This window comes from Schistocerca gregaria, chromosome 7 (assembly GCF_023897955.1).
Source record: "Schistocerca gregaria isolate iqSchGreg1 chromosome 7, iqSchGreg1.2, whole genome shotgun sequence".
NCBI classification, from domain to species: domain Eukaryota; kingdom Metazoa; phylum Arthropoda; class Insecta; order Orthoptera; family Acrididae; genus Schistocerca; species Schistocerca gregaria.
Genome location: NC_064926.1, coordinates 247088171 through 247114616, shown reverse-complemented (window position 1 = coordinate 247114616; position 26446 = coordinate 247088171).

Genomic DNA, 26446 nt, shown 5'->3' with positions numbered 1-26446 from the left:
TACTATATCTTTGAATTTGAGCCACATCTCGTCTACATTCGCATCGTCAGTTCGGAAGGAATGGAAATTGTCTTTTAGGAAGGCTTCTAGTGGCACTTTATCCGCTTTTTTAAATAAAATTATTTTGCGTTAGTTTCTGATGTATTTGGAAGAAATGGTATTGAGCCTGGCTACAATGACCTTGTGATCACTAATCCCTGTATCAGTCATGATGCTCTCTATCAGCTCTGGATTGTTTGTGGCTAAGAGGTCAAGTGTGTTTTCGCAACCATTTACAATTCGCGTGGGTTCGTGGACTACCTGCTCGAAATAATTTTCGGAGAAAGCATTTAGGACAATCGCGGAAGACGTTTTCTGCCTACCACCGGTTTTGAACAAGTATTTTTGCCAACATACCGAGGGTAGGTTGAAGTCCCCACCAACTATATCCGTATGAGTGGGGTATTTATTTGTTACGAGACTCAAACTTTCTCTGAACTGTTCCGCAACTGTATCATCGGAGTCTGGGAGTCGGTAGAAGGAGCCAATTATTAACTTAATTCGGCTGTGAAGTATAACCTCCACCCATACCAATTCGCACGGAGTATCTACTTCGACTTCACTACAAGATAAACCACTACTGACAGACACAAACACTCCACCACCATTTCTGCCTCATCTATCTTTCCTGAACACCGTCTGAGACTCGTAAACATTTCTGCAGAACTTATTTCAGGCTTTAGCCAGCTTTCTGTACCTATAACGATATCAGCTTGTGTGCTTTCTATTAGCGCTTGAAGCTCAGGGACTTTTCCAGCGCAACTACAACAATTTACAACTATAATTCCGACTGTTCCTTGATCCAAGCACGTCCTGTAATTGCGAAGCACCCTTTAACATTGCAGCCCATCCCACACTTTCACGAGGCCTTCTAACCTAAAAAACCGCCCAGTCCACGCCACACAGCCTCCGCTACCCGTGTAGCCGCCAGCTGAGTGTAGTGAACTCCTGACATATTCAGTGGAACCCGAAACCCCACCACCCGATGCCGCAAGTCAAGAAATCTGCAGCCAATACGGTTGCAAAACCGTCTGAGCCTCTGATTCAGACCCTCCACCCGGCTCTGCACCAAAGGTCCGCAGTCGGTTCTGTCAACGATGCTGCAGATGGTGAGCTCTGCCTTCATCTCGTAAGCAAGACCGGCAGTTTTCACCAAATCAGATAGCCGCTGGAATCCAGAGAGAATTTCCTCAGATCCAAAGCGACACACGTCATTAGTGCCGACATGTGCCACCACCAGCAGCTGGCTGCACCCTGTGCTCTTCATGGTATCCGGAAGGACCCTTCCCACATCAGGAATGACTCCTCCTGGAATGCACACGGAGTGCACACTGGATTTCTTCCCCTCCTTAGCCGCCGTATCCCTAAGGGACCCCATTACGCGCCTAACATTGGAGCTCCCAACTACCAGTAAGCCCACCCTCTGCGATTGCCCGGACCTTGATGGCTGAGAATGATCCTCTGAAACAGGGCAGGCAGCTGCATCTGGCTCAGCCAGAGACAGTGCCTGAAACCGGTTTGTCAGACGCACTGGGGAGGCTTTCTGATCAGCCTCCGGGGACGCCTTTCGCTGCCTGCCACGCCTTGGAACGACCTCCCAATCAACCACAGGCGAGGGCTCAGCCCCACTGCGGGCAGCAACCGGGGTAACCACAGCGGCAGACCGATCTGGGGACAGACGGGACGAGGTTGACATCCCCGTGATACCCAAGTCCGGCTCCCCACAGTGGTGCCCATTGGCAACAGCCTCAAGCTGCGCGACCGAAGTCAGCGCCGATTGCAGCTGTGAGCGAAGGGATGCCAAGTCAGCCCTCATCCGAACACAGCAATCGCAGTCCCTGTCCATTCTAATCGATGTTGAACAACAGTTGCCGAAACACGAGTCCGTGCCTAGATAACGCAAGCGAAACACGCAAAGAATGTATCAACTAACCTGTACAAATGCTTAACGACTGCGCTACAATCTGCTGAATTTACGATTACAGTAACTAAGACTCGAAATTGCACCTCCTATACGAAACTCACACGCAATTTAAATAAGAATCTACGAAGTAAACAGTAAAGCGCGATGCTACAACCGTCAAATACTATAATACGCCCGAAATATATGAATTAAACAATGCAAGTACTCAAAAACACGCAAAGAAATTAATTAAACTATCTAACAAATAAGTAAGCTAGGGTTATACGACTTGCTGCTGCAGCTGCTTATCCAACGGCGGCAGGGAGCACACTGGCTGACCAACCTACACTGACCGTTCACAACAAAAACAGAAGACAGACGACTATGCGAATTTACACTATTCAGGTACTAAGGCGCGATGCTACAACCCTCAAATACTATAATATGCCCGAAATATATGAATTAAACAATGGAAGTACCCAAAAACACGCAAAGAAATTAATTAAACTATCTAACAAATAAGTAAGCTAGGGTTATACGACTTGCTGCTGCAGCTGCTTATCCAACGGCGGCAGGGGACACAAACCTACCTTTTTTAAAATGGAACCCCGTTAGCTTTGTTAGCACATCTGAACATATAAACAAATACGTAATCAGTACCATTTGTTGCATTGTAAAATGTTAATTACATCCGGAGATATTGTAATCTAAAGTTGACGCTTGAGTACCACTCCTCCGCTGTTCGATCGTGTGTATCGGAGAGCACCAAATTACGTAGGGATCCAAAGGGAACGGTGATGGACCTTAGGTACAAAAGAGACTGGAACAGCATATTACGTCCACATGCTAACACCTTTTTATTGGTCTTTTTCACTGACGCACATGTAGACTGTTGTTGACAGCAAAAAAAGTGGGGCACTGCCGAATACAACCAACATAACGTAGCTGTGTTTGCAGGTCCTCTAAACTCCAAAACCCCGTGGGGTACAGTCGTTTGGCTACACACAATGGGTACCGCAAGAGAATACTAAGAGAGCAAAGATCTTTATGGCAGTCAGTCTGTCAACTAATATAGTCATACAAAACATATTAGAAAACAAGTTCTTAGTGATGAGACATCACATAACACTCTTAAACTAACGTTAATTACAAGTGACATTCCAAAAGTTCTGAGAAAACAGATTATTTTACATATATCGTACAGTAATCCTTAGTCAAAATTAAATACTTGAGACAATATTGTGGAGTTACAATGCTGTATGGAAATTGGAAAAAAAGGTTTTAGCTATCTAATAGGTTTTCCATCCAACTGCTGAAGGTCGCTCATTGCCGACTCTGGAAACAGGGTATTGGACGAACCTGTAGAAAATCGAGATTAACGGCAACAAGCACTGTAAGGAAATCTCAACATTAACAGCGAATCACCAGTAATATCATTTTTCTCGTAACACATCAACAGCTACGTGTACAAAAATTTGAACTTTAAATGACATGACCAACGTCGTCCTTCTCGACCTGGATTCAAACCCAGCACCTATAGCCATTGCTAACTAAGCTAAGCTTTGTTTGTGCCTTATTGAGACCGGTTCACTAGACGTAAAGAGACGTGAAGTATAGACGTTTGCACCAGTATCAGTTATCAATTCAGATCCTGAAAATAAATGACGAAAATGTTTGTACTGAACTGGGAATCCTGTCATAACAGTTACCTTTCTGGGAACTACCGCAAACGACGTTTAATATGGTGTCATTCACAAGGGACAAGGTATGCTCATGTTTAAAACTGAAATGCCATCATATAAACCCAGTACCTATAGCCATTGCTAACTAAGCTAAGCTTTGTTTGTGCCTTATTGAGACCGGATCACTAGACATAAAGAGACGTGAAGTACAGACGTTTGCACCAGTATCAGTTATCAATTCAGATCCTGAAAATAAATGACGAAAATGTTTGTACTGAACTGGGAATACTGTCATAACAGTTACCTTCCTGGGAACTACCGCGAATGACGTTTAGTATGGTGTCATTTACAAGGAACAAGGTATGCTCATGTTTGAAACTGAAATGCCATCATATAAAGCTTGTGACAGGGATGCGAACCAGGCACCCAATCGGATTCCTAACGAAGTATAGTAATGCTCAAGAGTATCAGAACGACCTGGATTGCATTTCGCCTGATTCACATGCAACCCACATAACGCAGCTGTCTAGCAGGTCCTCTAAACGCTCCTTGATACAGTCGTTTGACTATTTCAAATGGTTCCAACAAGTCACCACTAGAAAACACTGCTTTTTATCGCAATCCCTCAGGATGTAAAGTAATACCACGATACTAAAAATATCAGGGAACACCTCATCACAGATAAGACTGTGCTTAAGGCTTGTAAGCTCACATTTATTGCAATAAATGACATACCTGAAATGTTAGCACTCTTATCATTACCTCAGATAGATAATGCACGTAGTAAGTTCGTCGTATTCATGATTTCCTCCTCAAAGTAACATACCATACTTGTTATTTAACACAAAATGTCATTAAAAATTTACGTTATTCCCGAGCAGCTAGTTGAGAACATGTATGAACTTCAAATGACACGAGGAACCGACTCATTCTGCATATGGATGCAAACTCAGGTCATGCAAACTAAGATTATGTGACTGATGGAAATTAACAGTCATTCCTGAGTAGGCATAATGAGAGTGATATACCTCGATTTTAGACAGTATCAGTTAACAAATATCAACTTTAAATTACATAACGTTAACATTTTTAACGGTCGCGAATTCCTACCCAGCGTATATAGTCCCTGTTAACGAACTACGAGAGATGTTAAATACTGCTTCCTCACAAGTAACTTACTTGAAATGAGGTCAGGTAAAACTTTGTGTTGGACAGGGATTCGAACCCAAACCTAATCAGATTCTTATCGAAGCACAATCAACTTTTCTCTGCTGTAGCTAGATGTATTAACTGAAATGACGAGACGAAACATTAATTTTTTCCTTCCCAGGATTCAATTTTTTCCTTCCCAGGATTCCAACCCGGCACAAAAAAAAAAAGGTTCAAATCCTTCTGAGCACTATGGAACTTAACATCTAAGGTCATCAGTCTCCTAAAACCTAGAACTATTTAAAACTAACTAACCTAAGGACATCACACACATCCATGCCCGAGGCAGGATTTGCACCTGCGACCGTAGCGGTCGCGCGGCTCCAGACTGTAGCGCCTAGAACCGCTCGGCCACTCTGGCCAGCAACCCGGCACATATCGGTGTTCGATTCTAGAGAAAAGGAACGTTAAGTATGGGTTTGTTACACCAGCAGCCACATGTGAGCATGTATGAACTAGAAATAATATGACAAAGAGTTCAGTGCTGACTAGGAATCGAACCCCATACATATCGTTCTTGACTACACACAAAGAGAGACGGCAGCTACCGAATTTTTCTCCACCAGCAGCTTGGAATAACACCCTGGAACTTACAGTGATCTCGCAAATAGTTATGTGTCTCACTGGGAGTCAAAAACGTCAGATATCGTTAGTGTTGAGAACGAATGAACATGCATTAAAAATAAAAATTATTATCCACCATCAGATAGGTGTTCTCTTGCTAGAGCTTGATAATACATAGTGAAAAGTCTAGTGCTGGGCCAGGATTCAAAAATGATTCAAATGGCTATGAGCACTATGGGACTTAACATCTGTGGTCATCAGTCACCTACAACTTAGAACTACTTAAACCTAACTAACCTAAGGACATCACACACATCCATGCCCGAGGCAGGATTCGAACCTGCGACCGTAGCAGTCGCGCGGTTCCGGACTGAGCCCTAGAACCGCTAGACCACCGCGGCGGCTGGCCAGGATTCCAACCCATTCCTGCGCAATATGTGGAGACGTTGAGGAATCGGCAGTTTTGAACAAACAACAAGTTGTAGTCGAGCTGTATTATCACGAAGGGATCAAATTCCGCGTTAAGGGTGGTCTGAGTTGCATTCCCAGTTCATAACCATTTTTATCGAAGTACAGAAGCTCAAATAAAAGATGGAATAAGTATCGTGTTGCCATACACACGGTTAGTTTCGTCACTGGAAATAAGTAATGTTACTGGTGATAGAATTTCTACATGTAGCCACTCCTTACTTTATTGAGGTTCCACCTATCGTCTACTTGGTAGAGAAGGAATATCATGTTTAATCTAATTTTCAGACCACAAAGCCATTATACCTCCTTCACTTGGCGTAGCCAGAAGAGAATAGAATCTGCCTCTCCCTATCAAAAAACATTGGCAGAAGTTGGAATCGAACCGAAACCAACATCATACGAAACTATCATCAGTCCAACAGACCAACAATCCCTCTTCTCCGTGATTAATTTCTCTATCATATCACCGTTACAGCACACAGTCTCCCTGTAGTGGTTTGCAGGATGTTCAGTACATTCATTTACTTTGTTGACCGAATCGTCATGAACTACGTGCCTTGTCTACCCAGTGCACACATTCGACTCTACTTTGTAATCACCGAAATAAAATAACGTAACTGCCACTTACAAAGAACTCCCAACAGTGTAGGATGCAGAAATTTAAATAGGAAGTGTTCCTTTCCATTTGAGCTACTCTGTTGACCTATCTGTTTGTTGAAACCATCGTGCAGTATAAAAGAAATGCTGAAACTGTCTGTCTCTCAGAAGTCTATATCCGGCCATATGCATTATCCCACAGCACTGTGGAATGCCGAAGTTCTGGAGGAGCTGTTGTTCACTTCCAGAGGTAATGTAGCATTGTTACAGCTAGTAGCGTAACGGTAAGCGTCGCGCGCTGTTGATAAGACATTGGGTGTTCTATTACATTCGCTACTACATTTTTTTTAAAAAACGCATTTCTGCTGTCTGCTCAAGTTAACAATTTAATGGAACTTTGAATATAATTCTCTTCACTTCTCAACCCACAATTGTCGCATATAGAAAAAAGGCTAACTTCTGCGTGATTTTGTTCTTTTCAGGTTTAATAGACGGCCAGGCAGCAGATGCGTCTTGAAGCTTTTGTATTATGTATGGGGAGAGCGCATCGTGCCAAAAAAGTCAGAAAAGTATTTTCTACATTAGATGTCGTCTGGTAGTGGCATGTTATTCTTTTTCAAACCTTGTTTGACAGCTTGAACTCAGAACAAGTTTTCTACATGCATGTAATCAATAAACTGCATGTGCATTGTCAGATTGTTATAGATTACATCAGAGAATTCTCATATATCGTTGATGATTAATTTCTCTCTCATGTTTAGTATTGTTTTAACATTACTAAAAGAAACCTTACGAAAACTGTGCACTGTGTTGTAATAAATAAAATAAAACTACCCACGATAACCTTACGACGCAAGTAAGTCTGTTTTAACAAAACTGAGTATCTGTACACAAGCGTGTCTCTATCTGCACGAATTAGTAAAACTCTATTGACTTAGAATTCGATTGGGTCTGTGTTTAAATGATATGCTGTGTTATATTCAACATATGTGCAAACGTGGCATTTCATAAATAAAGTTACGTATTCCTAGAAATCCAAAATTTGCTTGTGAGCAGCGGAAAGAGGCGTTACCTGTTGTGCAGTATTGTAAGTTTTCCACCATTGCACTTTGAGCTGAAAATATTTTCTTATGACTTGCTTATTGATGTTTCATCTCACTGCTTGCAGCTCTTACACAGACGGGATAAAAACGTTACATTCAGCGAGGCTGGAACCGGGAACCATAACAGTCGCGTTTCAGCACGTCAACACAGAGCTAGCGGATATATATGGTCTGCTCCTTCCTCTTACGAGGCCAATAATGACTAGAACTCGTAAACCGCCTTTTACAGGACGAGATTAGTTGCGATTGCCACTTTCAACGACTTTGCTGGGCTGTAAACCGTAAATTTAGAATCTTATGTTACACCTAAAGCGATAACAACTCAGGTTATCCAACGGAAATGACACGAGAAATCAAGTGAACTTTGAGGCCTAATTCCGTGCACACCAGGAAGTAACTCATCGATCACAGAAACAAATAAAAATAAAAAGAGAATGTGTGTGTGTGTGTGTGTGTGTGAGAGAGAGAGAGAGAGAGAGACGGGGGGGGGGGGGGGGGGACAGAGAGAGAGGGTAAAAAATTGTTGTAAAGAAATTGAATACTGGTAGGTAAAGAAGTATTTCATTAAAATGACACGTTCCACATCATTGCGAAATGTCGTATGCATGATCTATGGACACAAGTATTAATCTAATCTGATCTAATCATATCATATTGCGGACTATCTATGAAGAGTCATGAAGTACCGAAATTTTCGCCTACATCAGTAACCAAATCTAAACTTGAAAATAAAAGACGACAGTTTTTGTAATAAACCGGGTCTCCTATCAAGATCCTCTCATCCCTGTTAATAACCATGAAAGATATTTGATATACCTCAATTCAGAAGTAACCAAGTGTGTATGAATTTAAAGATGAAGATCATGATGTGCAGTTCTGCGACGGAGATACGAACCCAAGACGTTATCGGATTGTTAACTAAGTTAAATCAAATGTTACGTATAGGTTTTTTTTGCCAGATGCTAGGTGTTTAATCTAAAATAAGGACACAAATTTGTGTGCCTGAGCGACAATAGTACCGCATTCCTATCGTTCTTCTTTATTGTCCACGAATATTGCGTAAGTATCAATTGCTTACTCACCAACGGTAGGATGTGTGCGTGTTTGTCCACAAATTGTTGGCAACATGAACAGACATTAAAAATGCACGGTAATTTTCACCAGCAGGCCGGAGTGCACGGGATAGGGCTTGAAATGAAATTATAAATATTTTTGTACTGGATCAGGATTCGGACCCACATATTTACCTTTGGAGGAGACCTAGAGAGGACTGCAATCTTAGGAAAAGGAACGAAATGATTGAACTATACTGTTCCGAGAGATTCAGATCCTCGAAAGAGGAGATACGAATTCGAATCACAGTCCAGCTCCAAATTTTTCTACATCTCTAGTTCAATCAAGAACAAGTAAAATAAGAGCCCTGTTCCTTTAGACGGCTAACAGTTCATACAGTTCATCAAATAGAATAAAATTTTCTAATGTGAGTAAGTTTACTGGTGACAGTATTTCTGTTTACCCTGACCTCCACCTATGTCATTTTCCCACGTAAACTGGCTCTGCCCAGTTCGGAATGAAGGACTGTGATATTTTATGCGGATTCTGGATTATAACAGCTTTCTCTTGAGGTTACCAGAGGTAAGTAAATCTGTTTGTGCCTCTTAAAAGTAAATGCCTCAACCCACGCATTGCACTTGTGATAGTTCGTTCCACCAGACCATTGTGGCCACATTTCCCAGCCCCAGGAGTGTGCTGTAATGGATGATGTGCTTAGCTTACTATACTAGTCACGGTGGAAAAAATCACGAGTCTATTAAATGGTTAAGTAGAAGCAAGCTTCTGACGTGGAGATTAAGCTGTTCTCATGTCAGGAGGATGTAAAGACTCTTCTAGGCATCATAGCCTCGATTTGAAGCCATTTTGAAATTTTCACTAATTCAGGAAATTTCTTAGTTCGAGAAAATCCACCGTGAAGTGTGAAGTTACCGGATAATTCGATTATCACCGTCATTATTACTATACTTTTCTTCATACCGCTGCTGGAACACATGAGCTTGAAGACCATTTAAGTCCTTGTGGTCATTATAGAAGTAAGTGTCCAAGAACAGGTTCTTTCCCTGTCTACGGAATCCTTTTCATGTTAATATCAAACATCAGCAATTACTCGTAGATCACATTAAAACTAAAGTAATTGATGAAGACGTTACTTGATAACGAAAACGCGCTGCCTTTATTCATTTACTTGCGCCTAGAAATGGCTGTCGAATACTGCCAAACCAATAGCTAAGGGATCTTACTGCCTTCCAATATACGTCGCTGTCGGTTCTTCAATATGATTTGGTCGACTTCATCTGTTTCAAGTTATGTATGACACAGAATGTCTTAGAAAATCAATTGCTTTCCTTTGCAAGAAACAGAAAGATTTTCGTTATAAGCTATCCAAGTCCAAAATTTTCACGATATTAGTTCAAATTTAATATTCGCTTCCATAATGAAAGGAAAGTATTTCACAGTTGCAAAACCCGCATCCGACTCACTGTCCCTACACTTAGTAGCTGGCCATAAATTCTAGCTCAAAGTGACGCCAGTTTAAGTAACCTAATGTAGCGAAGACTGTTTGCCAGTGCTCATTCTCACCGGAAAAAATGCAATTCACTCATTGGGCTCCATAAGTACTCTGTAACAATAATTTCTGTGTGTATGTAATGCATACAGATTGTAGAATTTAGTGGTGTTCTCTCTTCCACTTCTGTGTACAATGTGCCAGACCTAAACGGGCCCTTCATCATTACAGGCCCTGGGCGGTGCAACATCATACTGACAACAGTAATGTGCTTATACAGACAACCTCATTGTTCGTTTTACCCGATTTAATAATCATTTAAGTAAAACAACATGACCTTCGAGTGGGAGACATTTCGTCCTTCTTTTCCTTCTGTGAAATTTGTCAGTAAGCTTTTTGCCTTCGAATCAGCGAAATGCGGCAGAGTACGGCTTGTAAACGATTTACAACCCACGATTTAGTGCCGTTAACACGATTTCTTTAAACAGTATCGTAGCTAAAGGAATTTAGTTTCTTCTTAAATCGTCTTATGCAGCAACGTTCACAGATATCTCAAATAGGAAAAGCTCTTTATCCAGGTACGAAGGTTGTAAAACAAACTTCCCACAGTTTGTGTCAGGTTGATCTTTTCGTCTGATAGCACTGCGTAAGTATTTTGTGTAAGAGGTATTAAAGTAGTGTTCCTGTAGCTATGGGAATCATTGGTAGAAAACGAGTTTCACACCAATGGGTACAGTACTGATAAATATTCAATATGATTATCAACCTAAGTCTGCGTTCATCCACAAACAGAAGCCTATTTGTAATATTGAAGCTAGACTAGGAATCCTTGTCTTCCTTGAGTGGGCATTGGAAGGTGTTTGCACACACGTATACGAGGGTATTCCCAAAGGTAAGGTCTTCTAAGGGACATGCAATTGCCAACTTAGGCACAAACGAGACATCCTTAATTTTAATGGCAAGCAGAAACCACAGTGTTGGCTCCATGGTGGCAAGGTGATATAGAGCAAGACTGTGGTTACGAAGGTCTCAGGTTCGATCCCTCATCAGTCCCACGATTTTTATGTGCCGTTTTACACATATTCCCGCTGGGGGCAGTGTTTGTTGATATGAAAAATGCCTAGTAGCACTGTGGTCCGAAAGCCACGTAAAACTGTAGGCTCCCCTATTAACTGGCTAGGTAAGCCAACTGAAAGGTCGGGTGAAAGCCACAGCATACCACCTCCAAAAAGTCCGTGCCTATTAAAGCACTGTGGTGTTCAAACCACTCTTGCGACTGATGACTGCTTTGCTTTCTATGGGTTCCAAAACTAATGATCTTCGGGTTATTAATATTTTTGTGTTTTCATGCAGTAGCTTTAATACCAGTAAACGTAAGTAACCGGCCAAGCACCGTCACCGTTCGAGTTATCGAGGTGGTAGACGACGATGCTGTCGACCCCAGTTACAATTTTTGTCATGGCTATGATTCAGTCGAATACCTCTATGGGCCTTTCTGAGTATTTCAAGATATACTTTTATACACTTGGTGCACTTCCAAATTCATATCTGATAGAGCTGTATTTAGCAACATGAATCAGATATGTTTTCCGTGCAATATATCGGACTAGACGTCAGTGCAGCGAGACTTTGTTTATGTGTTGCGCATGGTGCAAGAAATATTTGTGTTTTGCTTGCTTCTGTGATAGGTTTCACGACACTGAATGCGCGCAAGGTCACGAACAGACTGTCAATAACTGGAATTACGCAATAACACATATAAAAATTATATTTTTGTATTATGTATCCCGATGAAAATGACTGTAAACAAGCTATATGCCTACTTGCTTATTATCGCGATTCTCGATGATTTCCTCAAAAAATTAAAATTAAAATAAAAAGAGAGAGAGAACAAAAATGTATTTCAAATTTCAGCTCAGTGACGCCTTGTTCGTCTCGTGATGTAATGCAAGGATGGTTGATAGGTAATATCTCGTTGTACTAGGGGTATGTATGGCTATAGGTTTCATTGTTTTCTCTCTGCAAACAACTAGAACAGAACTGAGTAACAAAGTGGTATGAACACCTACTCAGTGCGCCAATTAAACACTCAGCCATTCTTGGTTATTTTGTTCAAATGGTTCAAATGGCTCTGAGCACTATGGGACTCAACTGCTGTGGTCATTAGTCCCCTAGAACTTAGAACTACTTAAACCTAACTAACCTAAGGACATCACACACATCCATGCCCGAGGCAGGATTCGAACCTGCGACCGTAGCAGTCACACGGTTCCAGACTGCGCGCCTAGAACCGCGAGACCACCGCGGGCGGCTGGTTATTTTGTTAATCGTCTGTAATGCAGTACACATCCTTGATTATTGATTTGTAATTACTACCATTGTTATTGTCATTCGTCACCCCACAACAGCTTTCCTATCACTCATTGCCGCCGATGCACGTAACGAATGGATCAGGATGAATGGAATGTGGGATGTTTCATCACGGAGAATATACACACTTATCTCGGCGTCTTGTGTCAGGGTAATATGAAAATCTCAATAATAAAAGACGACAATAACACAAAACTATATCTGTCCCCTTAACACCATGACGACAGACAAATTGGCGTCGCACTGTATTTTGATTATAATTCGTTAGCCTTTTTGCGATCTCATTTTAATACATCGTGGGAGCACGCATAATATTTTGCTTTTTGAACACCGAACAATAACACACAAAGATAGTACATGGGAGGATACAAAGAAAAAATAAGACTCATGGGTGTGGATCCAGTTCATCATAAGAAGACTAAACAAGAGGGAAACATTACGAAAGCAATGAATACGCTGGTTAGTATAAATTATTTGTATAGATATGAAGATGAAAAGGCATAGATCTGCACAATTCCAGCATTTGCACTTTAGTTTCTGTCTTAATGGGCATAATTTTTAGTTTCTTGTCTTCTGAATTGTCAAATGAATTGATTATTACGTGGTACAGAATAATTAGGTATCAGTGTTTTTTACAGCTTCTACTCGCACCAACATTTTTCTACATTCTCGTACAAGTCATGTAATTCCACTTGTATGATCACAGGACTGCACATAGACGCAATCGATTCCGAGGTGCAAAACGTTTGTTATCTTACTTTTCGTGACAGGTTGGCAAAGTTGATTTCCAAAGACTTTTTATCGTACTGAAATAATCTTTTGTAACAAAGTAACAAGGTAAGTCTTTTATTTGTATATACACTCCTGGAAATTCAAATAAGAACACCGTGAATTCATTGTCCCAGGAAGGGGAAACTTTATTGACACATTTCTGGGGTCAGATACATCACATGATCACACTGACAGAACCACAGGCACATAGACACAGGCAACAGAGCATGCACAATGTCGGCACTACTACAGTGTATATCCACCTTTCGCAGCAATGCAGGCTGCTATTCTCCCATGCAGACGATCGTAGAGATGCTGCATGTAGTCCTGTGGAACGGCTTGCCATGCCATGCGCCTCAGTTGGACAAGCGTTCGTGCTGGACGTGCAGACCGCGTGAGACGACGCTTCATCCAGTCCCAAACATGCTCAATGGGGGACAGATCCGGAGATCTTGCTGGCCAGGGTAGTTGACTTACACCTTCTAGAGCACGTTGGGTGGCACGGGATACATGTGGACGTGCATTGTCCTGTTGGAACAGCAAGTTCCCTTGCCGGTCTAGGAATGGTAGAACTATGGGTTCGATGACGGTTTGGATGTACCGTGCACTATTCAGTGTCCCCTCGACGATCACCAGAGGTGTACGGCCAGTGTAGGAGATCGCTCCCCACACCATGATGCCGGGTGTTGGCCCTGCGTGCCTCGGTCGTATGCAGTCCTGATTGTGGCGCTCACCTGCACGGCGCCAAACACGCATACGACCATCATTGGCACCAAGGCAAAAGCGACTCTCATCGCTGAAGACGACACGTCTCCATTCGTCCCTCCATTCACGCCTGTCGCGACACCACTGGAGGCGGGCTGCACGATGTTGGGACGTGAGCGGAAGACGGCCTAACGGTGTGCGGGACCGTAGCCCAGCTTCATGGAGACGGTTGCGAATGGTCCTCGCCGATACCCCAGGAGCAACAGTGTCCCTAATTTGCTGGGAAGTGGCGGTGCGGTCCCCTATGGCACTGCGTAGGATCCTACGGTCTTGGCGTGCATCCGTGGGTCGCTGTGGTCCGGTCCCAGGTCGACGGGCACGTGCACCTTCCGCCGACCACTGGCGACAACATCGATGTACTGTGGAGACCTCACGCCCCACGTGTTGAGCAATTCGGCGGTACGTCCACCCGGCCTCCCGCATGCCCACTATACGCCCTCGCTCAAAGTCCGTCAACTGCACATACGGTTCACGTCCACGCTGACACGGCATGCTACCAGTGTTAAAGACTGCGATGGAGCTCCGTATGCCACGGCAAACTGGCTGACACTGACGGCGGCGGTGCACAAATGCTACGCAGCTAGCGCCATTCGACGGGCAACACCGCGGTTCCTGGTGTGTCCGCTGTGCAGTGCGTATGATCATTGCTTGTACAGCCCTCTCGCAGTGTCCGGAGCAAGTATCGTGGGTCTGACACACCGGTGTCAATGTGTTCTTTTTTCCATTTCCAGGAGTGAACTTAGTATATAATACACGTTTTGTGAACTTATAATACGTACTCAGTGTCTCTGAAACAATACGTGCTGCGCGACGGAAATTACTTTCTGCTGAGGCATTTCTTTTACATCTCAATGATACACGACTACTAGAGAACATTGCTATTTACGGATAATCCACTTGTTGATTAACATAATGATATCGCAGATATTAGGCAACATGTTACTAGGGATGAGTAAGGTCTTAAGGTTTGCAACTAAATATGCTACTCTCAGCTACTACTGAATATGAAGTTGATTATTATCGTGTCTTCGTAACCATATGTGCGGCGTTCGAGTCTTAGTCAGCAAAGACGTTTTCGTCACCTTATTTGTAGTTAAACGTGTGGACATCTCGCTGATGGTGGACCAACATTGGACATTTCTCGTCTGTTCCTGGTTAGACAACGACGGCGGTAGGCGCCGGATTCGAATCCCGGTCAGGCAATACAACTTCAGTCGTCATTTAAGGTTCCCACCCCGCTACTGGTGACTAACTATGATATCTACATTCTGATTTTACGTACTTATTCAACAATCTGATTAGGTGCTGGGTTCGCATCCTTGTCCCCAGCATTACATGATGGCATTTCAATTTTGAACAATTGCATCCTTTATTCCTTGACAATGCAACACTATACAACGTCCTTAGAGGTTAATTACCAAGAAGGTAATTGTCATGTTAGGGTTCCTGCTTTCGTACAAACATTATCGTCATTTATGTTCAACTTGAGAATTGATAACTGGTACTGGTGCAACCGTCAATATTTGACGTTTCTTTCTGCCTAGTGAGCGAGTCTCGATAATACACAAAGCTGTGCTTGGTAAACAATGGCTATACGTTCTGGGTTTGCATCCGGATCCTGAACGAAGACGTTGGTCATGTCATTTAAAGTACAACTTCGTGTACAAGTAATTGTTGATGAGTAATGTGAACAATGACTTTACTTGTGATTCGCTGTTAATGTTGGGATTTCCGTAGAGTGGTTGCCTCCGTTAAACACGTTTTCTTTTAACTGCTTAGTATTACATAAAGTTGATGAAAAACCACTCCCCGTATACGTTGAACGACGTTCAGCATGTGTTGGGTAAACCCTTTAGACAGCAAAGAACTTGTTTCCAATTGCCATACAACGTTATAACTCCATATACTGTCTCAAATATTTAATTGTGCCTAAGGATTATTGAACGATTTATGTGACGAAACTAGTTGTCCCATAACATTTGAAATGTCACTTATTGTAATTAAGTTTAGTTTACAAACGTTAAGGACAGTCTCATCTCTTCTGTACCATCATGGTGTTACTTTACATCTGGATGGACTGTCATAAAGACCGGTGTTCTGTAGTAATCTCTAGCGGTACCTATTGTGTATCTTACAGCGACTGCACTGTGGAGGGTTGCGACTATGTGCAACACAGATACGCTATGTTGGTTGCATACATTCAGGTGCAGGCTACACGTTGGAATTCAGGGGTGACCCACTTTCTTGCTGTCGAGTGTGCATTATCATGAGGTGTGAGGTACACATACATACATGGTTTCCGTTTTCAATTACGGTGTGGAATAGAGTGTGTCCCAACATGTCAGGCCAATAGATGTTCAATGTGGTGGCCATCATTTGCTGCATACAATTGCAATCTCTGGCGTAATGAATGTCGTACACGACGCAATACATCTGGTGCAGGCTGCCACACTACATTGTTTCATATCCTCTGGGGTTGTACGCACATCACGGTACACATTGTCCTTCAACGTACCCCACAGAAAGAAGTCCAGAGGTGTAAGATCAGGAGAACGGGCTGGACAATTTATGTGTCCTCCACGTCCTATGAAACGCCCGTCAAACATCCTGTCAAGGGTCAGCCTAGTGGTAACTGCGCAATGAGCACGTGCACCATCATGCTGATACGACATACGTCGACGCGTTTCCAGTGGAACATTTTCGAGCAACGTTGGCAGATAGTTCTGTAGAAACGCGATGTATGTTGCAGCTGTTTGGGCCCCTGCAATGAAGTGAGGACCAATGAGGTGGTCGCCAATGATTCCGCACCATACATTTACAGTCCACGGTCGCTGTCGCTCTACCTGTCTGAGCCAGCGAGGGTTGTCCACGGACCAGTAATGCATGTTCCGTAGGTTCACAGCCCCGTGGTTTGTGGAACCCGCTTCATCAGTAAACAGGTAGAACTGCAACGCATTCTCTGTTAATGCCCATTGACAGAACTGCATTTGATGACTAAAGTCATCACCGTGTAATTGCTGGTGTAGCGACACATGAAAAGGGTAAAAGCGGTGACGATGCAGTATGCGCATGACACTACTTTGACTCAGTCCTCCGGCTCTCGCAATGTCCCGTGTACACATGTGTGGGTTCATGGCAACAGCAGCTAACACACAAACGTCACCCGCTTACCCGCTTCTCCTGTGACGGGCCTCTTACGGACCCGTTTGCGTGCCACGACCATACCTGTTGCATACAGTTGGCGGTAGATGTTTTGCAATGTGCGGCACGTTGGATGCTCTCTGTCCGGGTACCGTTCTGCATACACCCGGCAGGCTTCAGCTACATTTCGTCGACACTCGTCATAGATGAGTATCATTTCCGCCTTTTCAGAGTTCAAATACACCATGGTCACAGATCCTACAACACTACACTATCACAGACGTCTTGTAACACGGTGTACTACAGTCTGTGTGCGGAGACGAATGCAGAATAACAAAAGCAGCAAGCGCTACATACGGACACTGCGACAGCTAGGCCAAACCACAACAGTGCACTACAGCCACACTCGTAAACACGGTCGTCATCTTAAACATGTCCCTTCAGATGCTGCTCGCCGACCGTGGCCCGTGTTTGTTACAAGACGCAACTGAACGTTGAAGGTTTCAAACGTCAACTTTAGGTTACAATATCTCTGAATGTAATTAACATTTTACAATGCAACAAACGGCACTGATTACGTATTTGTTTATATGTTCAGATGTGCTAACAAAACTAACGTGCTTCCATTAAAAAAACGTAGGTTTGTGTTAAAAAACATACTTCAGTGCATTTTTTATGGTTTGTATTAAACAATTAACCTAGCCACTCTCCTCACGTTAGGGCTGTGAAATCGGTTCGACAGTATTTGATGTGCTTTACGAAATATATCCAGCGGTAACGGTAGGTGACTCACCCTATTCATAACGAATTCTATTCCCATTACACTGCTTCAGTTGATGTTACCCTATGCCGATTTTTGTTGTTGTGGTCTTGAGTCCTGAGACTCGTTTGGTGCAGCTCTCCATGCTACTCTATCCTGTGGAAGCTTCTTCATCTCCCAGTACCTACTGCAACCTACATCATTCTGAATCTGCTTAGTGTATTCATCTCTTGGTCTCCCTCTACGAATTTTACCCTCCACGCTGCCCTCCAATACTAAGTTGGCGTTCCCTTGATGCCTCAGAACATGTCCTACCAACCGATCCCTTCTTCTAGTCAAGTTGTGCCACAAGCTCCTCTTCTCCCCAACTCTATCCAATACCTCGTCATTAGTTATGTTATCTACCCATCTAATCTTCAGCATTCTTCTGTAGCACCTCATTTCAAAAGCTTCTATTCTCTTCTAGTCCAAACTATTTATCGTCCATGTTTCACTTCGATACATGGCTACACTCCATTAAAATACTTCCAGAAACGACTTCCTGACACTTAAATCTATACTCGATGTTAACAAATTTTTCTTCTTCAGAAATGCTTTCCTTGCCATTGCAATTCTACATTTTATATCCTCTCTACTTGGACCGTGGTCTAGGGGTAGCGTCTTCGATTCATAATCAAAACGTCTTCGGGTTCGATCCCCGCTACTGCCTAAAGTTTGATAAATAATCAGCATTGGCTGCATAAGAAGTCAGCCTCATTCTGCCAACGGCCTTGTCAAAGAGGGCGGAGGAGCGGATAGAGGTTCTGGGCACTATCTTGTCCTAGGGGTGGGAAACTGCCCCTAAAGGCGGAAGAATCAGCAATGATCAACGACATGATGATGCAGAAGGCAATGGAAACCACTGCATTAAAGACACGTAACGTGTATCCACAGGACATTTGGCCTGTAGTTGAAGAAGTGTCATAATGATCTCTCCATTTGCAAAAGATTCCGGAATAGTCCCCCATTCGGATCTCCGGGAGGGGACTGCCAAGGGTGAGGTTACCATGAGAAAAGATTGAATAATCAACGAAAGGATAATGTTCTACGAGTCTGAGCGTGGAATGTCAGAAGCTTGAACGTGGTAGGGAAACTAGAAAATCTGAAAAGGGAGATACAAAGGCTCAATCTAGATATAGTAGGGGTCATTGAAGTGAAGTGGAAGGAAGACAAGGATTTCTGGTCAGATGAGTATGGGGTAATATCAACAGCAGCAGAAAATGGTATAACAGGTGTAGGATTCGTTATGAATAGGAAGGTGGGGCAGAGGGTGTGTTGCAGTTCAGTGACCGGGTTGTTCTAATCAGTATCGACAGCAGACGAACACCGACAACGATAGTTCAGGTATACATGCCGACGTCGCAAGCTGAAGATGAACAGATAGAGAAAGAGTATGAGGATATTGAAAGGGTAAGCAGTATGTAAACGGGGACGAAAATCTAATAGTCATGGGCGACTGGAATGCAGTTGTAGGGGAAGGAGTAGAAGAAAACGTTACAGGCGTATATGGGCTTCGGACAAGGAATGAAAGAGGAGAAAGACTAATTGAGTTCTGTAACAAGGCGTACCCAGGAGCAGATATAGACTCAGATCACAATATAGTAGTAATGAAGAGTAGGCTGAAGAATCAATACGCAAAGAAGTGGGATACGGAAGTTCTAAGGAATGACGAGATACGTTTGAAGTTCTCTAACTCTATAGATACATCAATAAGGAATAGCGCAGTAGGCAGTACAGTTGAAGAGGAATGAACATCTCTAAAAAGGGCCATCACAAAGGTTGGGAAGGAAAACATAGGTACAAAGAAGATAAATGCGAAGAAACCATGGGCAACAGAAGAAATAATTCAGTTGATTGATGAAAGGAGGAAGTACAAACATGTTCCGGGAAAATCAGGAATACAGAAATACAAGTCGCTGAAGAATGAAATAAATAGGAAATGCAGGGTAGCTAAGACGAAATAGCTGCAGGGAAAATGTGAAGACATCGAAAAAGGTATGATTGTCGGAAGGACAGACTCAGCACACAGGAAAGTCAAAACAACCTTTGGTGACATTAAAAGCAACGGTGGTAACATTAAGAGTGCAACGGGAATTCCACTGTTAAATGCAGAGGAGAGAGCACATAGGTGGAAAGAATACATTGAAAGCTTCTATGAGCGTGAAGATTCGTCTGATGTGAGAGAAGAAGAAAAAGAATTCGATTTAGAAGAGATAGGGGATCCAGTATTAGAATCGAAATTTAAAAGAGCTTTGGAGGACTTACGGTCAAATAAGGCAGAAGGGATAGATAACATTCCATCACAATTTCTACAATCATTAGAGGAAGTGGCAACAAAACGACTATTCACGTTGGTGTGTAGAATATATGAGTCTGGCGACATACCATCTGACTTTCGGAAAAGCATCATCCACACAATTCCGAAGATGGCAAGAGCTGACAAGTGCGAGAATTATCGCACAATCAGCTTAACACCTGATGCATCGAAGCTGACTACAAGAATAATATACAGAAGAATGGAAAAGAAAATTGAGAATGCGCTAGGTGACGATCAGTTTGGCTTTAGGAAAAGTAAAGGCACGAGAGAGGCAATTCTGACGTTACGGCTAATAATGGAAGCAAGGCTAAAGAAAAATCAAGACACATTCATAGGATTTGTCGACCTGGAAAAAGCATTCGACAATATAAAATGGTGCAAGCTGTTCGAGATTCTGAAAAAAGTAGGGGTAAGCTATAGGGGGAGACGGGTCATAAACAATATGTACAACAACCAAGAGGGAATAATAAGAGTGGACGATCAAGAACGAAGTGCTCGTATTAAGAAGGTAGTAAGACAAGGCTGTAGCCTTTCGCCCCTACTCTTTAATCTGTACATCGAGGGAGCAATGATGGAAATAAAAGAAAGGTTCAGGAATGGAATCAAAATACAAGGTGAAAGGATATCAATGATACGATTCGCTGATGACATTGCTATCCTGAGTGAAAGTGAGGAAGAATTAAATGATCTGCTGAACGGAATGAACAGTTTAATGAGTACACAGTATGGTTTGAGAGTAAATCGGAGAAAGACGAAGGTAATGAGAAGTAGTAGAAATGAGAACAGCGAGAAACTTAACATCAGGATTGATGGTCACGAAGTCAATGAAGTTAAGGAATTCTGCTACCTAGGCAGTAAAATAACCAAAGACGAACGGAGCAAGGAGGACATCAAAAGCAACCTCTCAGTGGCAAAAAAGGCATTTCTGGCCAAGATAAGTCTACTAATATCAAATACCGGTCTTAATTTGAGGAAGAAATTTCTGAGGATGTACGTCTAGAGTACAGCATTGTATGGTAGAGAAACATGGACTGTGGGAAAACCGGAACAGAAGAGAATCGAAGCATTTGAGATGTGGTGCTATAGACGAATGTTAAAAATTAGGTGGACTGATAAGGTAAGGAATGAGGAGCTTCTACGCAGAATCGGAGAGGAAAGGAATATGTGGAAAACACTGATAAGGAGAAGGGACAGGATGATAGGACTTCTGCAAAGACATGAGGGAATGACTTCCATGGTACTAGAGGGAGCTGTAGAGGGCAAAAACTGTAGAGGAAGACAGAGATTGGAACACGTTAAGCAAGTAATTGAGAACTTACGTTGCAAGTGCTACTCTGAGATGAAGAGGTTTGCAAAGGAAAGGAATTCGTGGCGGGCCGCATCAAACCAGTCAGTAGACTGATGACCAAAAAAAAAAAATTTGACCATCATCAGTTATTTTGCTCCCCAAATAGCAAAACTCCTTTCCTACTTCAAGTGTTTCATTTCCTAAACTAATTCCTTCAGCATCACCCGACTTAATTCGACTACATTCCATTATCCTCGTTTTGCTTTTGTTGATGTTCATCTTATATCCTCCTTTCAAGAAACTATCCATTCCGTTCAACTGTTCTTCCAGGTTCTTTGCTGTCTCTGAGAGAATTGCGATGTCATCGGCGAACCTCAAAGTTTTATTTCTTCTCCATGGATTTTAATACCTACTCCGAAAATTTCTTTTGTTTCCTTCACTGCTTGCTCAATATACAGAGTGAATAACATCGGGGAGAGGCTACAACCCTGTCTCCCTCCCTTCCCAACCGCTGCTTCCCTTTCATGCCCCTGAACTCTTATAACTGGCATTTGGTTTCTACACAAATTGTAAATAGCCTTTCGCTCCCTGTATTTTGCCCCTGACACCTTCAGAATTCGAAAGAGAGTATTCCAGTCAACATTGTCAAAAGCTTTCTCTAAGTCTACAAATGCTAGAAACGTAGGTTTGCCTTTCCTTAATCTAGCTTCTAAGATAAGTCGTAGGGTGAGTATTGCATCACGTGTTCCAATATTCCTACGGAATCCCAACTGATCTTCCCCGAGGTCAGCTTCTACTAGTTTTTCCATTCGTCTGCAAAGAATTTGCGTTAGTATTTTGCAGCCGTGATCTATTAGACTGATAGTTCGGCAATTTTCACATCTGTCAACACCTGCTTTCTTTGGGATTGGAATTATTATATTCTTCTTGAAGTCTGCGTGTATTTCGCCTGTCTCATACATCTTGCTCACCAGATGGTAGAGTTTTGTCAGGACTGGCTGTCCCAAGGCCGTCAGTAGTTCTAATGGAATGTTGTCTACTCCTGGGGCCTTGTTTTCACTTAGGTTGTAACAACAACGACGCTGTACCATTGTACATACAGGGTACGTTCCGAAAGTAATGCAATTGAATTTCCCGCGCCGCTCCTAGTAGTCGGAGTGGGAGCGGGCCACATGGAGTAGGTGGGGGGGGGGGGGGGGACGCTAAGCTTTGCCGCGAAACCGGTTTCAGTGCTCTCCGAGCTGTGGAAGCGGCAGGACGTCTGTTATTGTAAACCTCTGCGCGCCGACCGTGTCACGGAAAAAATGGAATCGACGATCGAGCAACGTTACGCGATTAAGTTTTGTGCTAAACTGAACAAATCTTTTGAGGAGACTAACAAAATGATTCGTGAGGCTTACGGGGACTCTGCTCTGTACTACTCACAAGTTTCGAGGTGGTTAAAGGCCTTTAAGGAAGGCCGGGAAGAGGTTCACGACGAAGAACGCTCTGGGCGGCCGTCAACCAGCAAAACCGACAACAATGTGGCTCGTGTGCGACAACTGTTGGACTCTGACCGTCGATTGAGTATCAGGATGGTTGCCAATGAACTGAACTTGTCGTCTACTTTTGTTTTTCGCATTGTTACTGAAGATTTAGCGATGAGGAAAGTGTGAGCCAAGCTCGTGCCCAAGGTGTTGTCAGACGACGAAAAGTCCAACCGAGCGGATATTTCAAGTGAACTTTTGCAACGTGTTGAAATTGAACCTGATTATTTGGACAACGTCATCACTGGTGATAAAACATGGGTTTTTGAATACGACCCAGAAACAAAACGCCAAAGCTCTGAGTGGCACACTGATCAGTCCCCCAAGCCCAAAAAGGCAAGAATGAGCAAATCAAAAGTGAAAACAATGCTCATTGTCTTTTTCGACAGCAAAGGAGTGGTCCATAAGGAGTTTGTTCCTCAAGGACAGACAGTTAACGCTGCCTACTACGTGGATGTGCTGGAAACACTCCGCAAAAGGGTCGTCAGGACGAGAAAGGACGTCTCCGCTACCTGGCAACTCCATCACGACAACGCGCCTTGCCACAACGCGCTACGAGTCCGCGAGTTCCTGGCCCAACACCAGGTGCCAACGCTGCCCCCCCCCCCCCCTTATGGTCCTGACCTCGCCCCAGCTGACTTCTTTTTGTTTCCTAGGATTAAGTCAGCCTTGAAAGGAACCGGTTTTTCGTCCATAGACGAGATCCAATCCGCCGTTACGAAGACCTTGCGAGAGGTCCCAGAAGACGCCTTCCAGGGCGCGTACCGGTCATGGCAGAGTCGCTGGAAAAAATGTGTAGAGGCCCAAGGACAGTACTTTGAAGAATTTTAAGTGTTTGTGCAATTCTGTTCAATAAATTACTTTAAAAAAAATAATTGCATTACTTTCGGAACGCACCCTGTATAAGTAATTTTTTTCATCTGATTTTTCGATAAACTAGTGTAATTGATGTTCTGATTTCATTTGTTTTTTGTTTCATGCCATTTTGTTAAGAAAACTGAAAACAAGTTTCAATGTGAACATTAATGTTTATGTCAAATATCAAGTAATATCGTGATAGAGTTGAAATGTAACAAATTTTGAGACTGTTGTAAGATGTTTAAAAATGTAACTGTGCGTTTGGTCCATACGTAGGCAATGTGTTAGGATATGTAGAATGCGAAACATCGGGTGAATACCCTGTCTGTAAGGGAGCGGTAAAAGGTGGATGGCAGGCGAGCGCGGGAAAATTCGCACGGGCACTGCACGGCACGACGGGCTCAGCAGTAGTAGTTGGAGTCTGGCGTTGGTCTGAGCAACACCTTCTGGAGCGAGGACGCTCTCCTGGAAGACGTAGCTTCACTGAGCCTCGGGTATGCCGTTCCAACGCGCACAGAGCATGGCAAAAATCAACAGGCACTAAACAGAAAAGTATTGCGACGCTAAGAAGAATTACAGTTCCTATACGTCAAGAGCCATAGCTGTAGGAGTAGGTGCGCTCTGTGTCTCGCCATCTCGCCGCCCGCCAACCACCGCATCCATACAAGCAGGTTGAAACTTTTAGTACTGTATTTCTATGGACCAGAAAGTGAACTGTTCAATAATTACCTAAATTTTACCAGAACTTTTCCCTTCTTTAATTCCTCACAACTAACCTCGACAGGGTCCTTTCCAAATGTTGTGCAGTCCGAGTGTCCCGAAATGAAAAATTAAATTTTGTGTTAATAATAATTACTTGCAGACCTAGTTACGTTAGAATAGTGTTTAAAGAACTGTTTTGTTAATGAACTAGTAAATGAATAACGAAGGTCTACGAAGTTGAAAGATAACTTTAATATTGATATAGTAATGAAGTTTAATTATTTCGAGACAGATATAAAGGTAATTACATGAGAAGTAAATAAGATAAGAAGAGTAGTAACTCGTACACTCAAAATCTTGAACGCATGATAATTTCAGTAATCAATTTTTTCAATAAAGTGATCATAACAGTTTCAGGGTCCACCCCCCCCCCCCCCCCCCCCATTTTATTCATTTGAATTCTGAAGTGTTCCACATTGGTGTGACCAGCAAAAGTTAAAGTCAATATATAAGTCAAAATGTATCATTATTTTATCTTTATCAAAATTGACATTTTGTGTGTGGCTCGAAAGTGCTATTTCTAGGGTAACCTATGCCCGATTTTAATCAGATCAATAGGCAGTACGAAGTTTTATAGTATACATTATAATGTAGTGTTATGTATTCACGATTTTTCCATATCACTAGAGAACGTGAAACTAACAGTTCAATAGATTTTCTGGTTCTAAAATTCTACTATATTATGCAGTGTTACTACTTGTTGCTTTGCACGAATATCTGCCAACTTGTACAGGGAAGAAACTCAGTTAATGCCTAATTAGGCTGGCGACCGTATTATTAACAAATTGGTAGTATCTTATGTGTTGCTTTTTGTCCTTTCTGACGTGCAGTTGCATTATGAACTTACTTGACGGATCATTGTATTTACAGAGTGGGTGTAAGTCTGATTTGCCACCATTCAGGTACACGCATTCGAAATCTATACTAAAATCCTTTCTCATAAGGTGAAGCCCGTTCACTTACCATAGTACAGGCTTTAAGGAGTATTATGTGCCCAACAGGAACGTTACAAGGTCTTTCAGTGATCTCTCAAACTGTTCACGCAGTATCGTATCTCCCATTTCACCTTCACCTACATCCTCTTCCCTTCCCATAATATTGTCCTATACCGATCTGGTCAGAAAGCTTTGTTTTCTTTTCATTCCACTTCACTGAGCGACACTATATCTTGACTGAACATTTGCATATCATCTTTTAGATTTTCTAACTTCTATATGAAGCTCAAACTTCTGACATTCCATGCTCTGATTCGTAAAATGTTATTCTTTCGTTGGTTATTCAGTGTTTTTCTCATGTTCAACTAACACTTGCCAATCCGCTCTTGGAGATCCAAATGGTGGAACATTCTGGGATCTATTGCCAATGAAGCGATCGTCATGACACTTTCCAACTACAGGCCACATGTCCTGTGGATACATATTATGCGTCCTTATGCAGTGGTTCCGTTGCTTTCTGTATCCTTGTACCGTTGATCATTGCTGATTCGTCAGCCTTTCGGTGCAGTTTCCCTCCCCAATGGCAAGAGTGTGCCCTAAACATCTCTTCGCTCCTCCTCATTCTTGGACAAGGCCGTTGGCACAATGAGGGTGACTTGTTATGTCTAAATACTTCAGCCTCCAATGCTGTTAATGTTTATTTAAAGTTTATGTGGTGACGGGGTTTGAACCAGGAACTCAGGACGTTTGGATTACTAATCAAAAACACTACACTCTTTTTTTTTA